This window comes from Polypterus senegalus, chromosome 11 (genome assembly GCF_016835505.1).
Source record: "Polypterus senegalus isolate Bchr_013 chromosome 11, ASM1683550v1, whole genome shotgun sequence".
NCBI lineage: Eukaryota > Metazoa > Chordata > Cladistia > Polypteriformes > Polypteridae > Polypterus > Polypterus senegalus.
In genome coordinates, this window is record NC_053164.1 from 54,730,770 (window position 1) to 54,753,158 (window position 22,389).

Genomic DNA, 22,389 nt, shown 5'->3' on the forward strand with positions numbered 1-22,389 from the left:
TCCGCTGTGGCAACCCCTAACGGGAGCTACTGAAAGAAGAAGAAGAAGATTCTGGTTAGAGAAACCAGCATATTCGAATAGGACAGGGGCAGGCAGCATCGGTCCTGGAAGGCCTCAGTGGCTGCAGGTTTTTGTTCCAATCCTGTTTCTTAATGAGAAGTCAATTATTGCTGATGAAGCACTAACTGCTCAAGTGACATTTCGATGCTTCATCATTTTAGTGGTCTTACTTGTTAAGGTCTTCCCTGCCCCCATTCATTGCTTATTTCAGTCTTAAACAGCTGCATACACTGTTTTAATGGCTCCTAATTAGCAAAAAGATGCAAATGACAAAGGAGCCAGCAGTTTTCTAACTAACTTGTTTCCAGTTACACCTGTGTGGATTCATCATGTACAGTTTGGTTTAATAAAACACTTAACAGAAAAATGTGACAGTCTGAAAATGATTTGTTTTATTTAGGCTTCAAATCATTTGGATGATTTCATTGGAAAGGAAAATAAAATCTACGATATAAGAACCTAACATTGCAGACTAATACGCCTTAAAATTAAATAAGATCTGAGACTGGCAATCATTGGTTTCTAATTAAGCAATTGAAGAAGGGGCCTGAGTTGCCTTGAAAGCTTGCATGTTGTCATTTTATTAGTTAGCCAATAAAAGGTCTCATCTTGCTTGACTTCTCACTACATTCATAATGGCTAACAGGGTACAACACCCTAGTACTATCAATAAAGTGTCAGCTTTGTTTTCATCTAGCTATTTGCTATAGATAAATTGAAACAGTGTGATTGGGTGCCATAGGGGCTAATGTCCATACCACAAATCATGGGTGGCTCAGGTCAGAGATGTTAAATGGGGCAGATGTTATTTACTTCACAGCACCTGAACGACTAAATATATTTATAAAGCACAAGACAATTATCACAGGCTTCATGTTTGTTTTCCATCCACGGTGGCAGATGATGACATTTAACTCTTTTTATATGCAGTTTAATGATGTCAGAGCATTTTGCCAAAGGACAACTCCAGAAGCGTAATTGCTCATGTAAATGGAGTCTTTTAAAAAACCAGGATTCAGCTTTAACTGGGTTACTCATGTTATCCTGGTTTTCTGTGTGCATGTTAACACACTCGTTGTGATTGTAGTTTATTGGTTTGTATTATGATATACACTACATGACAATGTAACTCTTCTCACTAATGGGTTTTTGAGCGAAGCGATCGTGACCAGATCGGAGCACTTCTCCTTAGCGTGCATTCAGCTGTGACACACAATCCTCCTCCTCGTCCTTCAGAACGCACACAGCAATAGAACAGCAATCTTGGCAGAAGCAGCACAAAGCCAGTAGCTGATCTGTCCACTTCTGCTTAGCGTGCGTTCAGACCCCACCCTTCACAACACGGGGAGCGTTATAAGTGCCGCGAGAAAGAGATTTAACCACACCTAGGGCAGGAAATAAAGGACAAATATTGCTTTCACAAAAGTAAAAATGAAATTAATGCATATTTAGCAATTCCCATGAAACTAACAATCTCTTTAAATTTTTTATCTGGTAAACCAAACGAGGAAATGTGGGCAAGCGAAGCGAGCAGGGGGGGAGCCCCCTAGTGATAATAATATAATCTATACTAATAAAAGGCAAAGCCCTCACTGACTGACTGACTGACTGACTGACTGACTCACTCACTCACTCACTCACTCACTCACTCACTCATCACTAATTCTCCAACTTCCCGTGTAGGTAGAAGGCTGAAATTTGGCAGCCTTATTCCTCACAGCTTACTTACAAAAGTTAAGTAGGTTTCATTTTGAAATTCTGTGCGTAACGGTCATAACTGAATCCTACTTACGTACATATATACGTCCATAGCCTGCAGCTCGGTGGCCGATTTAGGCAGAGTTGCGTCTCCCATCACCACGCCTCCCACATAGTTGGCTGCCTGCCTATATTGAGTCCCCCATCCCCATGCCTCCCACGTAATGGACTGCCTGCTCATATAAGGCCGTGCGTCAGCAGCAATCCAAGCTGTGAGAAAACAGTAAGAAGGAGGCGTGTCAGACGTTGTGCTACATTTTCTGATGCAGCTAGACGAAAACAACTTCGTGACGCTGCCGCCAAATACTCGCAGACAAATCCACAAGTTAATAGACACGCTGTCGCTAAATACCATCCATCCATTTTCCAACCCACTGAATCCAAACACAGGGGGTCTGCTGGAGCCAGTCCCAGCCAACAAGGCAGGAACCAATCCTGGGCAGGGTGCCAACCCACCACAGGACACACACAAACACCAGGGCCAATTTAGAATCACCAATCCACCATGACTTTGGACTGTGGGAGGAAATCAGATCGCCCGGAGGAAACCCACGCAGACACGGGGAGAACATGCAAACTCCACGCAGGGAGGACCGGGGAAGCGAACCCGGGTCTCCTAACTGTGAGGCAGCAGCGCTACCACTGCGCCACCGTGCCGCCTGGTGCTAAATACTCGCAGGCAAATCCACAACTTCATAGAGACGCTGTCGCTAAATACTCGCAGAAAAATCCACAAGTTAATAGACACGCTGCCGCTAATACTCACGGGCTAATCCACATTTTCATAGAGACGCTGCCGCTAAATACTCACGGGCTAATCCACAAGTTCATGGAGAAGCTGTCGCTAAATACTAGCAGGCAATTCCACAAGTTCATAGACAGGCTGCCAGTAAATATTCGCAGGCAAATCCACAAGTTAATACCGGGAATGCCTGTTAAACATCTTAGATTCACGAGTAGCGATTTGGGTGGTGAGATGCCTATCGAGGTGATCACCATCGATCAAAGAACAGTCACTTACCGAGTGGTTTCCATGCCCGGAGATGCCGCCTGCCTTTTCCATTCTCTGTGTTACATATTGCACTGACATATCAGGCTCAATCTTGATATCCAGAGGAACATTGTGTCCTTTGTATTGAATGACTGGGACAGGTTCAAGGTGTGGACTGATGACGGTACAGGAGATAATTATACTACACAGGAGCACTAGAAGAGTGAAATGCTTAAGCACTTCACCTATGCTTCTGCATATGAGTTGATGGCTGCCGATGAATTGTTTGGTTATCACTTTCAACTGTACCGAAATGGCCAAATATTTTACACCTTTGGAGAATCGCCAATGCCTCTTAAACATCTTAGATTCAGACGTGACAATTTGAGTAGTGGACACTTTGATGTTTATGAATGTTTCAACTCTTAAAAGCTGGATGCAAAGTTAACGATGAAGCCGGTTGTATACTTACAACGCTTGACAGTTGCCAAATGTCACTTCAACACAAGTCCTGCAAATACTAACGTAATTGAAACAAACCATGAAACTCAAACCGATTATGACAGCATCAATCCCATCTGTGAGAAAACAATAAAAAGGAGGCATGTCAGACGTTGTGCTACATTTTTTGATGCAGCTAGATGAAAACAACTTCGTGATGCTGCCACCTAATACTCGCAGAAAAATCCACAAGTTCATAGACACGCTGCCGCTAAATATTCGCAGGCAAATCCACAACTTAATACCGGGAATGCCTGTTAAACATTTTAGATTCACGAGTACCGATTTGGGTACTGAACACTTTGATGAATGAAACCTGATATCTTTACAACGGTTCACAAACACGGAATGTAACTTGAACACAACACATCCTCCAAATACGAACCTGATTGAAAGAAATAATGATAATCAAATCCTTGATGACAGGAACACTCATAACAGTGACAAAACATTGACAATCATGTTACATTATTTTTAAAATGTTTCCTTTTCTTTTTCATAACTTCTTTAACACACTTTAACACACTACTTCTCCACTGCGTAGCGCTGGTATTTTGCTAGTAGTATTAATAAATCCGCGATGTAGTGGGGGTGCAATAGCTGAACCACGATAGAGCGGAGGATTACTGTATTGATAAATGAGATGAGACAGAGTAGAGGAATCAGGTGGAGAACGCCTGAGCTTGTGGATCTTGCTTAGAAATGGCTTCTTCTTTGCACTGTAGAGTTTCAGCTGTCAACGGCGGATGGCACGGTGGATTGTGTTCACTGACAATGGTTTCTGGAAGTATTCCTGAGCCCATTCTGTGATTTTCTTTACAGTAGCATTCCTGTTTGTGGTGCAGTGTCGTTTAAGGGCCCGGAGATCACGGGCATCCAGTATGGTTTTACGGCCTTGACCCTTACGCACAGAGATTGTTCCAGATTCTCTGAATCTTCGGATGATGTTATGCACAGTTGATGATGAAAGATGCAAAGTCTTTGCAATTTTTCGCTGGGTAACACCTTTCTGATATTGCTCCACTATCTTTCTGCGCAACACTGTGGGAATTGGTGATCCTCTACCCATCTTGGCTTCTGAGAGACACTGCCACTCTGAGAAGCTCTTTTTATACCCAATCATGTTGCCAATTGATCTAATTAGTGTTTATTGGTCTTCCAGCTCTTCGTTATGCTCAAATTTACTTTTTCCAGCCTCTTATTGCTACTTGTCCCAACTTTTTTGGGATTTGTTGACACCGTGAAATTTTGAATCAACATATTTTTCCTTTAAAATGATACATTTACTCGGATAAAACATTTGATCTATCATCTACGTTCTATTACAAATAAAATATTGACATTTGCCATCTCCACATCATTGCATTCAGTTGTTATTCACAATTTGTTTAGTGTCCCAACTTTTTTGGAATCCGGTTTGTACATTAATTAAAACAAGTTCTGTGGCATCTGAACTCATTTCCCACTCCCTGGTCATAAACTAATTGAAAAAAAAAACATCTGGAAAAGATGCATAAATTACTGGTACAATACAGAAAAAATGTACAAGAAAGGATGCTTTCAATTCCTGTAATTAAAGTCCTGTAACTTCAGTTCATTCTGGTTCATTTGAGCAAAATAGATCAGTGCTCAAAATGGTATCATATCAGATTATTGGGTCAAACCCTTTGGAAGCTGATTTGGTTTCCGGCTATTGACAGTAGTGCTAAAAGGTCAACTTGAAGTGAGGATTGCTCATATAAATGCATTTTTATCTCTTTCCAGTCTCTCCAGGATAGCTTTGTAATTTTAAGCATGATGCGTTCTGTTCTCCCACTGATTTATTTTCATGATGTGTGGATATTAATGTTTGCTAATTGTCTAAATGAGTTTAAATAAAAATAAAGTCACAAAGAAATCTGTGAGCTACATTCAGCTCTCTAGTTTCTCATGATTTGTAGGGTTAGTGCAGACAAGTGTTCTGCTTTCCAGTGTATTTTATTGTACAACTTTAAAAATAACCACTGTTCACTCTCGTATAAATCCTCCAGACTCAAGTAGGTTTTTAGGTCAAGCTGAGTCAATGGTCCTTTTTAACACTCTTGTACTCACCATTTCCGATATAATAACAGTTGCATAGTTTTTTTCAGTGTCACCCAGTCTCCTGCACTATCATTCAGATCTTGACAAGTAAGCTGTATATTCTGGTGAAAGTAGGAAGGCTTTGCTCCTGTTGCCATAAATATGGTTTCAGAAATGAAAAATGGATTTTTATAACCACACATGTGCATATGCTTCCATCTGCCCTTCTTATCACATCAGTGGGTGTAACTTCAGTGTAGTAACCACATAATCCACAAGTGCAGAAGTGAGCATTCAGAAGTTTGAATAAAGAGGTATGCACACTAACTAAGTAGTCAGCCTGTAGTTTTTCTTGTATTTTACTTGTTTTTCTTGTTTTCAACAAGGACTCATTAAAAAAATTCCAGTCTTTAAATCACAGCTCTGAAAGTAAAACCTTTTTGGCAACTAAAACATTTTTTATTTGAAAACTCAATAAAAGGAATATTAGCCCGGAGAGAGATGTGATTTGCACCAAGCAATAATTTAACACACATTTAATAATAATAATAATAATAATAATAATACATTTTATTTAATAGGCACTCAAGGTCACCTTAAAATGAAATTAAACAACATTAATAAAATAAAAACAAAGAGAACAATAAATCAAGAAGCAATAATTAGCAAACAAACAAACATTCACAGTTGCTATGCCAGTTTGAAAAGATAAGTTTTGAGGGTAGTTTTAAAATGTGTTATGGAATCGAGTTGACGGATATAAGAGGGAAGAGAATTCCCGAGTTGAGGAGCACTATGAGAGACGCCCGAGCTCCCATAGCACAGAGTTTGATGTGTGGTACAGAAAGTAGAGCTGCAGATGAGAATCAGAGTGAGCGAGACGAGTGTCAGTCTGTAGGAGATCAGTGAGGTTGTGGAGAGCTATAAATGTTCAGAGCGATATTTTGTATTGTATTCTGTAGTTAACAGGGAGCCAGTGAAGTTGAGAGAGAAAAGGTGTAGTATGTTCAGTGGATTTAGAACAGGTGATTATCCTAGCAGCAGAATTTTGAATAAATTGTAAGTGATGGATACATTTTTTGTGGGATGCCAGATAGAATAGCATTACAGTAATACGTGAGGTGACTCAGGGCATTAACCGATGCTTCAGTACTGTGTTGTGTAAGAACAGGACAAACTCTAGAAATGTTTTGGAGATGGAAGAAGGCAGTCTGAGAAATGTTTCTTATATGGGAAGAAAAAGAGAGTACTGTCTAGAATGACACCCAGGCTCTTAACCTGGGAAGAGATGTTTGTGTTAATATTGTTAATCAAAACAGATGAATGTTTAACCTTAGGAAGTGTGGATTTATTGACTTTTTTTTGCTTTGCGCCCTAGCCCATCATATTGTCTATGGGGGAGGAACAACAGCTTTAGATTGATCCAAAATTTCAATCTCTGGTTTTTGGCGGATCTCGATGTTATAAGATCCCCTGAGACTGACTATCTTGATGATGGGTGTGTGTGTCTGTCTGTGTGTCACAATTTCTTGAGGACGGTCTAGAGCTAAAACGGCTGGACAGAAAAATGCCAAACTCAAAACTTAAACCTGTTATTAGATGACAATGTGCTGATTATTTTTTGAGCCAAATCGTGCAGGAGAAAGATACACTCTAGAGGAACCCTCATATATCATAATCCCGCAATTTAATTATGAATTCTTCTCATCAATTGCTATTTTAATGACCTATTTTATGATCAGAAAGATCAGCTTCAGAGCGGTGAATAATTACAGAAATATTATAGAACTAGCCAACCTGCGGCGTAGCATACACTGCATAATCAGGCCGCTTTTTAAATGATTTTTAAGCACAGAGGAAAAAATAAACATTTGAAAAATCTGTAATTTAATAAACCACCAAGAAAAGTAACATTGCAACAATGCACGCTACGAACCAACATACAATTGTCCGTGACTGAAAACCGCACTGCCCGCTTATGTGCCCGCCCCCAACTCCCTACCTGAGTCGCTTTCGTCTGTGTACAGTCCACACACACCTGTGAGTCACGTTGACTGTTAATTTTCCAAACACCGCCTCTGTCGGTTTCCACGTTGATTTTTCATTGTTCTTTGCGGTTCCGGCTGCTTTTTTTTATATATAATCCACCAAGTCACCCGACCATGGGGGGCTTTACAAAGGGCAGGTACTTAATCAGTGCAAGCGTATGACCTGCACATACTGGGAATTTCTCGTTCGTGGGGAACAATTGGAAGCCACGGTCTCCATCACGAATGGGGTTCAACGGCTTACCCACGCCTCCCCGCGCCGGGTAGACACACGTTGATCCATTCAGTGTAGCGCCGTGCAGTACCGGATATACAAGTGCATCACAGACCTGTTAATGCTCAATCTCACGTGGCTGAAAGCCACTTGTCCCTCTAAGAATTTGGATGTCGACCGCTGTTGTGTCGTTTTTAGAAATAACCAGCCAAATCGCTCCATCAACTAAGAACTGCCATGCACCACCACCCACAGAATCGAGAAAGAGCTATCAATCTGTCAATCCTGTCCGTGTCCGGGCCGGGTGAGGTTTCCTGTGTTGAGTCAAATGAAGCGAAAGGCTCCACACCTGGTGGTGCCCTTCCGTCAATTCCTTTAAGTTTCAGCTTTGTAACCATACTCCCCCCTGAACCCAAAGACTTTGGTTACCCGGTTGGATCACCTGTTGCGGGGCCTGCATTGGTGAAGCAGGTGAGACGGTAATGAAACAGAGGCACAGGGCTTATTGGTTTTTAAAGACTGCTTCTTTCATTGGGTTTTAACCAATGCACGGAACGAACCAACACACAATCGTCCGTGCGGCGCTCAGGGTGGAACGGGAGGAGAGGAGAAGGACATCCACTCCGCTCCCTCCGTCAAGCTAGTCTGCTGATTTCTCGTTCAGTATACACTGCCTGCTCATGTGCCCACCTCCAACTCGTCACTCAAGTCGTTGTCGTCTTTGTACAGTCCAGATGCACCTGTGACTCACGTGGACTTTTCATTGCTCTGTGCGGTTTTGGCTGCCTTTCTATATATAATCCACCAAGACACCCGACCACGGTGGGAGGGGGGTGTGTACAAAGTGCAGGAGTATCTAAGAAGACGCATGTTTGTCGCGGATGCGAATTGCTGTATGTAGCGTGTAAAACAGTTTGGTATAGTGCACGCGTCGCAAGGCGTCGAATCAAAACTCGTTTTTTAAAGACTGCTCACTTCATTGTGTTTTAACCTCAGTTGTAAAGGAACGTTTTAAGGATCCCATGGGATACCCCTCGCAAACAATTTTACACACCGCATATGGCGATTCACCTCCGCGAGAAACATGCCTCTATTAACAGTCAACGTGGGTCAGAGCTGCATGTGACCTCTACGACAGACGAATATAAATGACGCCGGTTTTTCTGTGTCGTCGCGTCCGAGTTGGTGGGTGTGGCTCTGTGAGTTGTCGTCGTATCCAATGGTCTTGGAGTTGGTGGGCATGGCTCCTTCCTGCGTGCGCCATAGGTGTCTCACTTGTCGGCGGCTTAGTGAATCCATGCCCCTTCCGGCGTGCTTTCCATGGTTGTCTTGCCTTAGTGAATTATATATATAGGTTGTTCAGGTAACTTGGTTCCTACAGCACAAAGCCTACAGATGCTCATGTCCAAATTTTAATGTTTTTCAGTCAAGATTTTGACTTGTTCAGGAAACTGTTCATAGTGTTTTTGTCCACATTTCTGGTCTACACTGATCATTATCCAAGATTCTTATCCTCAATATCATCATAATCAGGACAGAATGATTCCAAAGAGGCATGAGAATCTGTCAAATGAGAAAATTATCTTCAGCAGTTTCCGGCTTAGGTACATTACGGGGTGCTCGACACCATCGACACTTTGGCTTAACACGGCACCCAGACCTGTGTCCGAAGCGTCGGTCTGGGGAATAAAAGGTAGACCAAAATAAGGCATCCTTAATACTGGTCCCGACGTTAGGGCCTTTTTAAGGTCACTGAATGCATGTTCCGCTTTGTCATTCCATACCATGTATAAGGGGGCGCCCTTCTTTGTTAAATTGGTCAAGGGTGCTGCCCTTTCGGAGAAATGGGGTACGAACTGGCGGTAGTACCCCACCAACCCCAAGAAAGCCTGCACCTGTCTCTTGGTATTCGGACGGGGCCATTCCAAGATGTCCTTGATTTTTGAACATTGTGGTCTCACCTGTCCTTGTCCCACCAGGTAGCCTAAATACTTGGCCTCCTTCAAGCCAAAAAAACACTTACAAGGGTTTATGCGGAGGCCGGTTTTAGCTAGTGTCGCGAGGACAGCAGAGACCTGCAATAGATGCTCCTTCCAGGTGCCGGAATAGATGACTACGTCATCCAGGTAGGCGGCACTATAGGACTGGTGGGGCTTCAGCACTCTATCCACCAGATGTTGAAAGGTCGCCGGGGCCCCGTGCAGCCCAAATGGGAGGACCTTGTATTGCCAATGTCCGCTAGGTGTGCTAAAGGCCGTTTTCTCTTTTGCAGATGCCGTTAAGGGAATTTGCCAATACCCTTTCGTCATATCAAGAGTAGTCAAGTATCGAGCCATACCTAGCCGCTCAAGCAGGTCATCTATATGGGGCATCGGGTAGGCATCGAATTTGGAGACCTGATTTAGACGTCTAAAGTCATTACAGAACCTCCAGGAGCCGTCCGGCTTGGAAACGAGGACGATAGGACTGGACCAGGGACTGTGGCTCTCCTCAATAATGTCCAAATCCAACATCCGTTGCACCTCCAGTTCCACTTCAGCGCGTTTTGCCTCCGGGAGTCTATAGGGTCTCTCCCGGACGATTACTCCGGGGTCCGTGACTATGTCGTGCTCAATCAGCGAGGTCCGGCCAGGTGATTCGCTCACTACTTCGGGGATGGCCCGGATTGCGTGGGTTATCTCCTGCCGTTGTAGGGGTGTCATCTCGTCACTGAGGTTAAGGGCAGACATGCATGTGAATAGGGAGAGGGATCTACGTGTGTCGGGAGACTACTCCCTTTCCTTCCAGGGTTTTAATAAATTTACGTGGTAGATCCTCTCACTCGGCCGACGATTGGGCTGTTTAACCAAATAGTCGACGAGCCCCTTTCTTTCCTTAACCTCGTATGGCCCTTGCCAGTGAGCTAGTAACTTAGAGTGGGAGATAGGAACGAGCACCATCACTCGATCCCCCGGATGGAACTCCCGGAGGACGGAGTTACGATTGTAACACCGGGCCTGCGCTGCCTGTGCACGAGTCACGTGGTCTTTTAGGAGTGGCCTGATTTTAGCGAGCCTGTCGTGCAGTTGCGCCACATACTCCAATATATTGGAGGAGGGAAGGGCCTCAGCCTCCCAGCCCTCTTTTAGTATGTCCAAAATTCCTCGGGGCTGTCGCCCATACAACAACTCAAAAGGGGAGAAGCCCGTAGAGGCCTGGGGCACTTCCCGGTAGGCAAAAAGCACGAGCAGTAGGAGCTGGTCCCAGTTCATGCCATCCGCGTTGACTACTTTGTGGAGCATCTGTTTAAGCGTCTGATTAAAACGCTCCACCAACCAACCAACCAGTCTGTTTGCGGGTGATAGACAGACGTCCTCAGGTGCTTTATCCGGAGTAATTTGGCAACCTCCCTGAACGTATCCGAGGTGAAGGGTGTACCCTGGTCCGTGAGGACTTCTTTGGGAATACCCACCCTAGAAAATAGGTTGACTAATTCCCGTGCGATATTTTTGGTGTTAGCGGAGTGCAGGGGAACCGCCTCTGGGTATCGGGTGGTGTAATCCACCATAACCAATATGTACTTATGGCCACGGTTTGAAGTTTCCAGGGGTCCTACTAAGTCCACCCCTATTCTGTCGAAGGGAATATCGATCAGGGGTATAGGGACGAGATGAGCGCGGTCCCTCCTAGGAATCTGGCGAATCTGACACTCCGGACCTCCTCGTTGATCCCAGGCCAGTAAAAGCGGAGTTTTATTCTCTCTAAAGTCTTTTCGGCCCTGAGGTGGGCGCCTAGGAGGTGAGCGTGAACTAGTTCACATACCTCCCGCCGGAAGGTACCTCGCCCTCGTGGGTCGCCACCCGATACAACAGATCATTCTCAAGCACAAAAAAGGGCTCGCGTGGTATGGATCCGTCAGCTTGTGAGCTGCCTGGAAGAACAACCGCATTCTGGGCAAACCGCAGGGAATCGTCATTCCACTGCTCCCTCTTATATGAGGCAGGCGTGGACCGAAATTGGTGATCCAAGTTACTCAGAGGGTCTTGTGAGCTGGCTACCGGAAGAGTTCCCTGGCTCGTTCCTTCCCCGGCGGATACTTCCGGGTCAGGGTCCATCACCGAGGAAGCATGTGCCTGCGACATTAGGGCCTGCCCCAGAGCATGGCGTGGAGACCGCAGGAAGGGCGCCTCGCCCCTTCATAGCCAGAGCCAACGATGCCCCGGGAGCGGTGTGTGTCATACCGCATTTTTTGTCTTGTCCCAAAATGACCGGATAGGGGGGTTCGGGCAACACTGCGACCACCAACTTAGTCAATTCCCCCTTCCAGGTGATGTAAAATTGTGTGGAACGATACGACTTGGTCTCCCCATGCACGCAAGTGACTTGCAAATGTTGCTTTAGCCACTGTCGCGGTAACACATAACGGCGAACCACAATGGTTATGTTGCTGCTTGAGTCAAACAGAGCCACCACCGAATGCCCATTCAGTAACACCACTCCCGCGTTCGGACTCGCCAAGGGATGCGACGGGGTACAGTACCTTTCCGCTGGGGCCCAGGTGCAGTCCATTGGCTCCGTGGCTATGTTCATTGGACAGGTCGGCAGCAGGTGGCCGGTCTCACTGCACTTGTAACAGCATGGGGAGGCCGGCTTTTCTTTGGGTTTCTGTAGCGCTCGGGGGTGGCCGCCCTTCCCTGTCGGTTCCCACGAGCTTGCCTTTCTGACCCCCCGGCTTGGAGGACCGTGAGCTGACGTTCAAGGACTTCCAGGAGTCCTGGCATATCCTTATAAGCATGGCGCTGGACCTAACCAAGCCCTCACAGGCCACCTGCTCCACCACCTTTCGGGCTTGGGGACCTTCAGGCCGTAGCCAACGCCCCATTTTTCCCCAGAAGTCGAAGGCCTGTGCTCGGGCTTGCTTGTCTGGATCAATTTGCCAGTTCCGCCATTCACCCGCCTGCTGGCCCGGTGTGATGCCGTAGCGTGCCAGGATCTCCTGTTTTAGGAGGTTGTAGTTCGCGGCCTTCTGCTCGGGGAGATCATAGTAAGCCCGCTGCGCAGGTCCCTTCAGGTAGAGCGCCAGAATGGACTCCCACTCGGACCGCTGCCACTCGTTCCGGGTGGCCGTCCTTTCAAAAATGCCCAAGTACGACTCAACGTCGTCTGCATCCGTCATGGGTACTAGAGGTGGAGGCGTTGGTCGAGGCGGATCGAGCCTTACCCTCTGGGCTTCTGCCAACCTGGACTTTGTTGCCTTCAACTCCCGGGTGGTAGCGGCTTGCGCTTGCTGCAGGGATAGGATCTGGGCATTCATCCCCTGCAGCACTGTGTTGAGGTCCTGTCCTTCAGTCATTTTTTCGGAACAGTTATACTGCCGACTATGCCACTGAAATAAATGAATCAAAAGACAGCATAAAGGTTTGGGGTTTCCAGCTCCGTGTACTGTAAAATTCTCCACAATAAACAAAAAAATTCCAGGTCAATACATGAACTCAAAACTGCACATATGCATGACACCAAAGATGGCGTCGCTGGATATATTATTGGGGAGGAACCGTGGGGAAAGATGGGATCGATGAAGTCAGGAACAATGGAGGAGGAAAGGCGGAAGTAACGTGCTGCGGGAAGAATGAAGCTTATGGCGGCGGAGCGTCTTTTTTTCTGTAAGAAAGAAAAGGAGAAAGGTTAGTACCCTGCCACTCCTTGCCGGCGAATGTCTTTCCAAGCGTGTTAAGGTCCGTCCGCGGTCTCCTACTTACACGTGCGTGACAATACCTATGTCTCTGTTTTTTGTCATCATGGACCATAAGGTGCATACTAATTCAGCGTGAGCAGGGACACTCAATAAAACTGAATAAAAAAAAATTCAAGTGACGGTGAGATACAAAGAAGGCAGATTCACCAGCATTTGTGTGTCAGCTTTTATCCCTCCAGATCAGTGAATTTTTAGTTCCATTGCCTGAAAACACCACTCGCATCTACAGTTATTCCCAGTTTCAGATAAAAAGTAACCGCGTCAGATCTGGGGCGGGGGGGGGGATGTTGTATCGTGATCGCGACTGAGAGAATAAAAGTAAAAAAAAACGCTAACTTTTACAAGTTCTATAAATTTACAACGGCTTTTACAGACACAAATCAAATGTATGTTTTTATTGTATAATATTAACAATAGGAATAGCTCACTACTCAAAACAGTAAATTTACAGGGAAGCTTGTTTCGAACTCACGCCCTATGGGTTATAAGTCGGCAGTTCTAACCACTGCACAACGGAAGCTTTTGTATTGTATGTGTACCTTTTGTGAAAGTGTTTATTTGATATTTGGCCATCAGCCTTCACATATTACACAGTTCATGTGTACATATTCTCATTTATTATTAAAACTTGAAAAATGTTTCTGTTTTAATGATTTGTTTACATAGATTGTTGTAGACACAGAACACACATCACATTATTTTCAATTACAATTCTGGGTAGCTCACTCCCAGATAATCAATCAAGACAGGAACTGGGATAACTTCTTGCCCGTTCTGAGGTGGGTTGCAGGGATTGTATAGCAGGCTGCTTGTTGCTTGTGTTGATCGACACATTTAAAAGACAAAAGACGAAAAGACGCTGACAGAGAGTTACAAAGGGATTTAACCAACTTATGCCTCGTGTTCCATTATTGGAACAACAGTCACGTTGGAGTTATTTATATCCTACTGCTCAAGGCCATCGCCGGGCTCTGACTTTTCATGCACGTCTGCTTCCTGGGGGTACACCTTATCACGTCGTGCACAGAGTTAGTCAGTGTGCTGCAGATATTGGTGTGCTGGGATCTCCTCAAGAAGTGATGTGAATTTTCTCACATTTTTGAAGAACCAACCCGAAGACAGGTAGATATAACTTTGGAATGGAATATTTTTTTTTTCTCTTCAAATTCTTGTTCCTTATATCTTTCTATGAAACATATGTGAACTTCATGCACAAACTCAAAAATTTCGTCCTTAGGCATAAATGGGTTAACACTAGAATTACCAAAGCCTACGAAAAAACTCGTAATTCCGTCCCACCTTAAACTGCTTCTTAAATCCCTTCACACCTCTCCGCCAGCGTCCTTTGTTCTCTAAATGTGCTGTGATAAAGAGAAGCTAGGAGCAGCCGGCTATTCCACCTCCCCACCAATTTAGAACGTGCACAAACTTCTCTCAGCTCATGCCTTGATTGAGTATCTGGGAGTGAAGTGGAGTTTTAGAGTGGAAATAATAGATCGTTGTTTGGAACACACGCATTTCATGTCTGTTCCGTTTCTACAGTAATCTGTGTCAACACATTGTTAAAACAGAAACGTTTTTTTATATTCTAGTAGTAGATGACAAAATGTCTCTTTCTTTCAGGTGTGTAATAGAAACCACAGCATAGAGAGAAGTGTGTCCATTGCTTCTTACAGGAAAAGGCGATGGAAAAAGTGCACTTGAATAAAAGTGCACTTTTGTTATACTTTTACACCAATATATGTTCCTGTGTTTGAACGACACGGGCAGATGGGGAGTGTCTGATGATTGCATATAGCGCCAAAGTTACTGCTCTTTACCATTCTTTCCTCTGCATGTCCTGGAGTACAAAAGAAACAGCATACAGCAACATGCGGGGACTGGCAGGAACACTCAATAAAACGAAAATCAAGTGACGGTGAGATACGAAGAAGGCAGCTTCGCCAGCGTTTGTGTGTCAGAACCCGGGGTGTTTGGCGTTAGTATGCATCGTGGTACACTGCAGAGCTATAGCGCGTGTTTAGTGAAAACAGCCGTGTCAGATGGGGTTGTATGGATTGATTCTGAACGCGACTGAGAGAATGAAAAGTGAATAAAAAAAAAAAAAGCTAACCTTTACAAGGATCATACATTGCACCGGCTGTTACAGACTGAAATCAAATGTATGCTTTTATTCTAAGACAGTAAGACTAAGAGCAGTTTACTTCTCAAAACGGAGGGTCGCAGGATCGAACTCGTGACGTCTTGATTCTCAAGCGGGGGCTGAGTCTATTGAACCACAGAGGCAGTTACAGTAAACTGATGTCAATGTCGCATGTTAAGGCGGCTTTTTGTTTCTGCAGTTATATTTTTGAATAAAAGCACAATTGTGTTATTCTTGTGAAAATGTTTCTTTGCTATTTGGACTTCAGGCTTCATACATTATATAGTTTATGCCTACATTTTGTCATCTACTACTAGAATATAAAAAACGTTTCTGTTTTAACAATGTGTTGACACAGATTACTGTAGAAACTGAACAGACATGAAATGCGTGTGTTCCAAACAACGATCTATTATTTCCACTCTAAAACTCCACTTCACTCCCAGATACTCAATCAAGGCATGAGCTGAGAGAAGTTAATGTACGTTCTAAATTGGTGGGGGGATGGAATAGCCGGCTGCTCTTTATCAGCACATTTAGAAGACAAAGGGCGCTGGCGGAGAGGTGTGAAGGGATTTAAGAAGCAGTTTAAGGTGGGACGGAATTACGAGTTTTTTCGTAGGCTCTGGTAATTCTAGTGTTAAGGAGGGCCAGTTTTTTTGTTGGCTCTGGTAATTCTAGTGTTAAGCTGTCTCAAGACTTGGGTGAAATAACCTTAAAAATAAATAAAAATTAATAACCTTAAAAAATATAAATAAAAATGATAGATGAACTTAAAGCTTATACAATAACTTTACCATTTGCAGTTTGAGTCACCTGAATAACCTCAGATTTCCACCAGGGGGAGTCAAGAGCTATTTTCAAAGTTAGAATTGATATACTGCCAAAGGTGTTAATGTCTCCCTCGGCTCTCTCAATCTGAAGTGGAGCCAGGTTCCCTGTGAACAGCACTTGAACACAGGCATGACAAAAAGCCTACAAAATAAATACAAATTTATTTCTGTAAAAAAAAAAAAGACATTTTATACTCTGAAAATAGATGCAGGCAGTGTGGCATAGTAGTTGATGCTTTGGACTTTAATAGTCTTGTGGGTTTAAATATCACTACTGACACAGTGTGACCAGTTAGAAAATTACAAATCATCAATAAAGAATGCTGATGATATTTTGTGTGTATATAAGTGTGTTCAGGTTGTACATCACACCCACCAAACATATTGATATGTTTTTGTTTTAATTTGGATATGTGGCCTATACTAAATAAGATCAACTCATGAAGCCATTGTTCTGCTTGGCTCTGTGCTCTCTCAGGCCTTACATGGGGGTTTGAGTCTGAACTGAGACAAGCACCAAAGGTGTTAATGTCTATAATCTCTCAAACGCCTGGAATGGGGGTTGAGGTATTGGGAGGCAGACAAAATGCAGAATGCAGAACTATGCTTGTGAACATTTGGAAACAAAATTAAAATGAAAACTCCTTAACTTGGCCTGGTATATTAAAACGTTTTTAAGCATCTGTGCCTAGTACACTTTTGTTAGGCTTTATTATACTGTAGATTGTTCTTTGTTTATTATGATGTGGACATCATGTCATGATATCGACTAACATGTGTAACTAACAGTGTAAGTACACAACACACTATAACAATATGACAAAAAGCCTCCATTGGAATATGCAATAAAGTTATTTGTGTAGAAAACATTAAGATAGTTGGCACTATTTACATACGTATGTATATACAGACAATGTGGCATGGTGGATAAGGAGTTGGAAGTCAAACTCTGAAGTTGTGGGTTCACATCCTGCAATTGACACTGTGAGACCCTGAAGAGGACACATGTATAAAGTTTTTATGTAAACGCTCTCTGTTCTCCAAATGAAGGAAGTTTCACTACGTGTGCATCATCCACCTCAGATCTGATAAATTGTGGCCACTCCACCAGAGTTCACATCTGTAAAGTTTTCATGAAAATGCTCATTATAGTTTTTACTGGCACCAGGGTATGCACTGCTGTTCATTCAGATGTGGTAATTTGTGGCAACTGTGCCACTGTACAGATGTATAGGATTTGTATGTGTACAGTCGTTTGACTGACATCTTTGGGGTGTTTCACCTGAGGGGGTGGTTCCCCTGATGGGAGTTTCATTTGAGGGCCAGGGTCTGGATGACCCCTTTAACCCCTTATATAATCCCCATTGGACAAAGACACAGTCAGAACAGAGTACTTCAAACTGTCAGCCTTGACCATTACATCATTTTGAGTTTTGACTTTTGAACTAATTTTCTTTTACCAGTATGGCTAAGTCTGCTGAGCACAGGTAAGTGAAAAATATTTCCACTCTTTACATTTAACTTGCTATTTTTTCAATTTGGTAAAACAGATTGTGATGTTTTTGTTGTTTTTGTGTGACTTTCCCCTGCAGTGGTCCCTAGTACCGCAATGTGGTTTTCTGCTTGATCTGTGAGAAGCCAAAGAAGATGATTTCTGTGCACTTTGCCAGAACATGTATGATAAACAGTATGCCGGCAGAGAGAAAAGCGGAGACGAAGAGGGCCAAGGAATCCCAACGATAATTTCGTGAAGAAGGCAGGGTTTTGGATTTTGTGGAAATTATGGTAGATCATCCTATAACTTATCACATCCTGAACAGCAAATTGTGGCAGAAAGATATTTTTTTTAAAAAACAAGCCCCTGGTCACGCCTCCTCCTCCAGCTGCTGCTTCATTGGCTACTCTGGTTTCTGTTTGATTGGCCCCAGATGACTCTTCTCAGATTTGAAGAAAAATGTTAAAAACTGTGGTCTAATTTGTATATATAAAGCAAATGTACAGTAATGGATGGATATAGTAAAATAATTTTTAAAAAAGCCTAAATATGAACAAATTGTATATTAAAATGTGCAGTACCTCTCCTGAGTTCATTGATCACTGGGCCATTGTAGAGGAAGCTCTAGATCTGGAGAAAATTGCCAAAAACTGTGGTGTAATTTGTATACAAACTGGAAATGTGCATTTATGGGAAAAAGCCTAAAATGGACAAACTGCATATCCAAATTTAGTGCAGGATTTGCTGATTCCATTGATCACTTTGGTATTGGAGAGGAAGGTTTAGATTTGGAGAAAAGTGCCAAAAAGTGGTATTTTATATCCGTAGCACTATAGCTGGAAAATTTCTGGGTAAAGCCTGAAAGCAAAATAAATAGTTTGGTGTAAAATATTATTTAATGTCCCTTTTCTAGCCGTTTTCTTAGTTGACTGTATGTGTACTACCTAGGCGGATGGCCTTCACTTGAGAAGTTTATAGTGTTGCCTTATTCTTTCCATTTTGTTATGATGAATTTAAAGGTGCTCCGTGGAAAATTCAAAGTTTGGGATCATTTTTATAATCCAACCCTGATCTATATTTCTCCACATCTTTGTCTCTGACCTGTTTGGAGTGCTCCTTTGTCTTCATGCTGCCTACTTAATGGTGTTGCAGAATCAGGGGACTTTCCGAATAGCTATATTTATACAGACATCATCTGAAAGATCATGTAAGATCACTTTGATTGCACACTGGTTGACACTAATCAACTAATTTTTTGACTTTTGAAGTTAATTGGCTGGACAGGATTTTATTTAGAGGTTTTATATCAAAGGGGGTGAACATTGTTAAGTTAGTTGCATACTATCCAAATGAAAATCCATTTTAATTCCAGATTGTGATGTGACAAAACATGGCAAACACCACAAGGCACTGTACATTTACGTGAGGGTGGTAACATCAAAGGTGGTTATAAATCCAGAGCAAAGCCAGCACTGGGTTCATCAGAACAAAACTGTATCCAACTTATTCTAATCTATAAACCCATCTTTCAAAACAGAAAAGCCAGAAATAAAATAAGTAAAAGTGTGGAACGAGCATTTTGTTGCACAACTGTTTGGCTGCTTTGAATGCACTAATTGGTCAGTGATTAAAGAATTTGGTGCTGGCACTGATGAACTGACAGACACTGTTTTTTTTTTATATAAAGTTCTCAGAAGATGCATAATTCAGTTCAAACATACCCTAACGACAAGCCATGAATTACCAAAGATCTAAAAGAACTGATAACAAGAAAAAAAAATAATAATGTACATTTCCACATGGAACATTAAGTGAACCGAAAGAAATACAAAATAGGTGAAACATGAAATAAAGCAGGCAAAGCTGAAGTATTAGGGGAAGATAAAGAACAAACTGTGGACTGATAACTTTGATTTGTTATGGAATGGTATGAAGATGATGGCTGGCATTCGTGCAATAAGAAATAATCGTGTTCAGTGCTGGTAAAGGTTAAAACTGACTATTAGTTGACTCAAGACTAATATCCTAAGTCCTATTTAATGTTTGATACACTGGATTTTTCTTCAGAAATTAGTCAACAGAAGAGCAAACTGAAGACTGGAGCCAGGAGTCAGCCCTTCTTTGACCAGAATGATAACAGAAAGGTCCTTAAGCAAACAAAAGTTAAATAATCTCTGGTCCAGACAGCATAAGTGGGCATCTGCTTCACTCCTGTGCAGAGAAGCTGTCTCTTATATTCCACTTAGTATTTAAGATGTCTTTCTGTTTACAGCAAAACTACACTCCCCAGAACATTAAGTGATTTCCGATCAGTGGCAATAACATCTCATATCTTAAAAAATGTTTGAAGTTAATTTAGGGACAACAATTTAAGAAAACCCCAGCCCATCTGGACCCTTACCAATCTGCAAACCGAGCAAAAAGCAGGGTGGAAGACAACAACACTTGTTTACAATTTATTGTATGAGCACTAAGTATAAAAAAAACCCCACAAAACTGCTGTTTATATATTTCTCTTTAGCATAATTCAGAGTCACATTTTAGGTGAATTTGTTTTAATTCAACATTCTGACACACTGACACATTTGCTGTGTGGAAAAAGCAAAGTATGTAATTGTGGAAATGGTTCTTTTCCATCTGTGGTTACATGAGTTCAATTATTAATTTCAATTATTCATTTCCTCAATCCTTTTATTCAAATATGGGTTTGAAGGGAATGGAGCCTATCCTGTTTTCTTAGAGTGCAAGACAGGAATAAACCCGGTACCAGACACTAGAATACAACAGAACACACACAAAGTTGAACATCTACTTGTTTTAATGATGGTTCTGATAGCAATATATCAAGGTGAACAAATTAGGTCACAATGTCTCTAGTATGCCCTTGGTATGATCCTGTGTCTTTACCCAATGGAACGTGCCAGGTAAAGCTTAGAGGAAATGTCTAAAGGGTATCCTGTCTACAGGCCTACTTGAACATGAATTGTTCATCTTGATCCAGTTAAGCAGCAATTTTAACCTTATCAATGCGCTTTTCACAATTTAATGGAAAGCCATGCCACATTTACATACAATGGAAATTTGTGAAGTTATTAATTGTGGTGTCTCAACTTACCTCCTCATGTTCACATGAATGGTGAGGTCCTTATTTTATACTTAATATATTCTGTACCAAAAAACATTAAAATATTTTATATCATTGTTTCTTTTATTAAAATAAAAATCAAAAGTAAACTCATTAAGCATATACTGAATTGCTCCGAATACAATACAACCCAAAATACTATTTCTGACATTCCGTGTTAACATTTTTATGTTAGATTATTGAATGAGGTGAGAGGTAAGCATTAATGTCACCCCTCAGCTAATCAAAGTAGCTTTTGAATAATCACACTAGAAGTTATCCTGCATGAAATTTCACACACTGGGAAGGTCATATTTCCCATTTCTTCCATTGGGATCCAGCATGGGTCCAGGAACCACTTGTACTTGTCAGTACATGATCACAGGCAAACGTGTTAATGCAGATTGACCAGTAAAGAGAAAGCTTGTCCCAGGGCCTTTCTCAAGCTTTACCTCCATAATTCAGTACAACTTTTGCAAACTGCTACCACTTTACTGACTCATTGACCGTTCTTATAATCTTCTCTGTCCTCACTCATAAATAAGACCCAGAAGTCCATGAAAGTAAAGGGAGAAGTGCATTGAAGACAGGAGCCAAGGAAGCACTTGATCACACAAGTTACCACTGGAATACGGAATAAGCTGAAGTGGAAACCTAAACAACTCTAAAAAATATCTGGATGAAATAGATGTTTGCTCTTTACGTCCTCACCTGTCTCACCATTCTGACGGGTGACACTGCCTAGACAACTGAACTTCTCTGTCCTGGGTAGGTCAGCACCATACAGTATACTTTGATTAGTGCAGGGAATTCCACATTCAGTGTCATGATCTTTGTTTTCTTCAGGCTCAATCTCATGTCCACCTGACCTCCAAAGAGGCATAGGCATTCAGTTTTTTCATGCATGTGTTGGTGTGTGTGGGAGAGCAAGGCAAGATCATCTGCAAAGTCAAGGTGTTCTAAGGTGGTGAAGAGAGTCCATCTGATACACCTCTGTGCATCTTCCTTTGTTTTTGTCATCATCTCATCTATGGTCAGGTTGAAAAGCATGGCAGAGATCACACAGTCATGTCTTACTCCTGTCTTGACTACAAATAATAGGCTGCTGTTGCCTATCAGGGTACCCGGGTATTTCACTAATGTGCAAAACAAACACCTAGTTAACCAGTTTATAATAAATTGTATATTGTTTGAGTTCTAGAAAAAATAATTCACATAACTATTACCAGAAATGTCTGCCTTGTCTCGACTAAAACTCTCCAAAATGTTTCCAGGACATGATCCAACCTGTGAACGCTGCAAATTAGCTCCAGCCTCACTAGGTCACATGTTCTGGGCCTGCACCAAATTAACATTATTCTGGACAAAAATTTTTAATTACCTCTCAGACAGTCTTGGACTCACAATCCCTCCTAACCCATTAACAG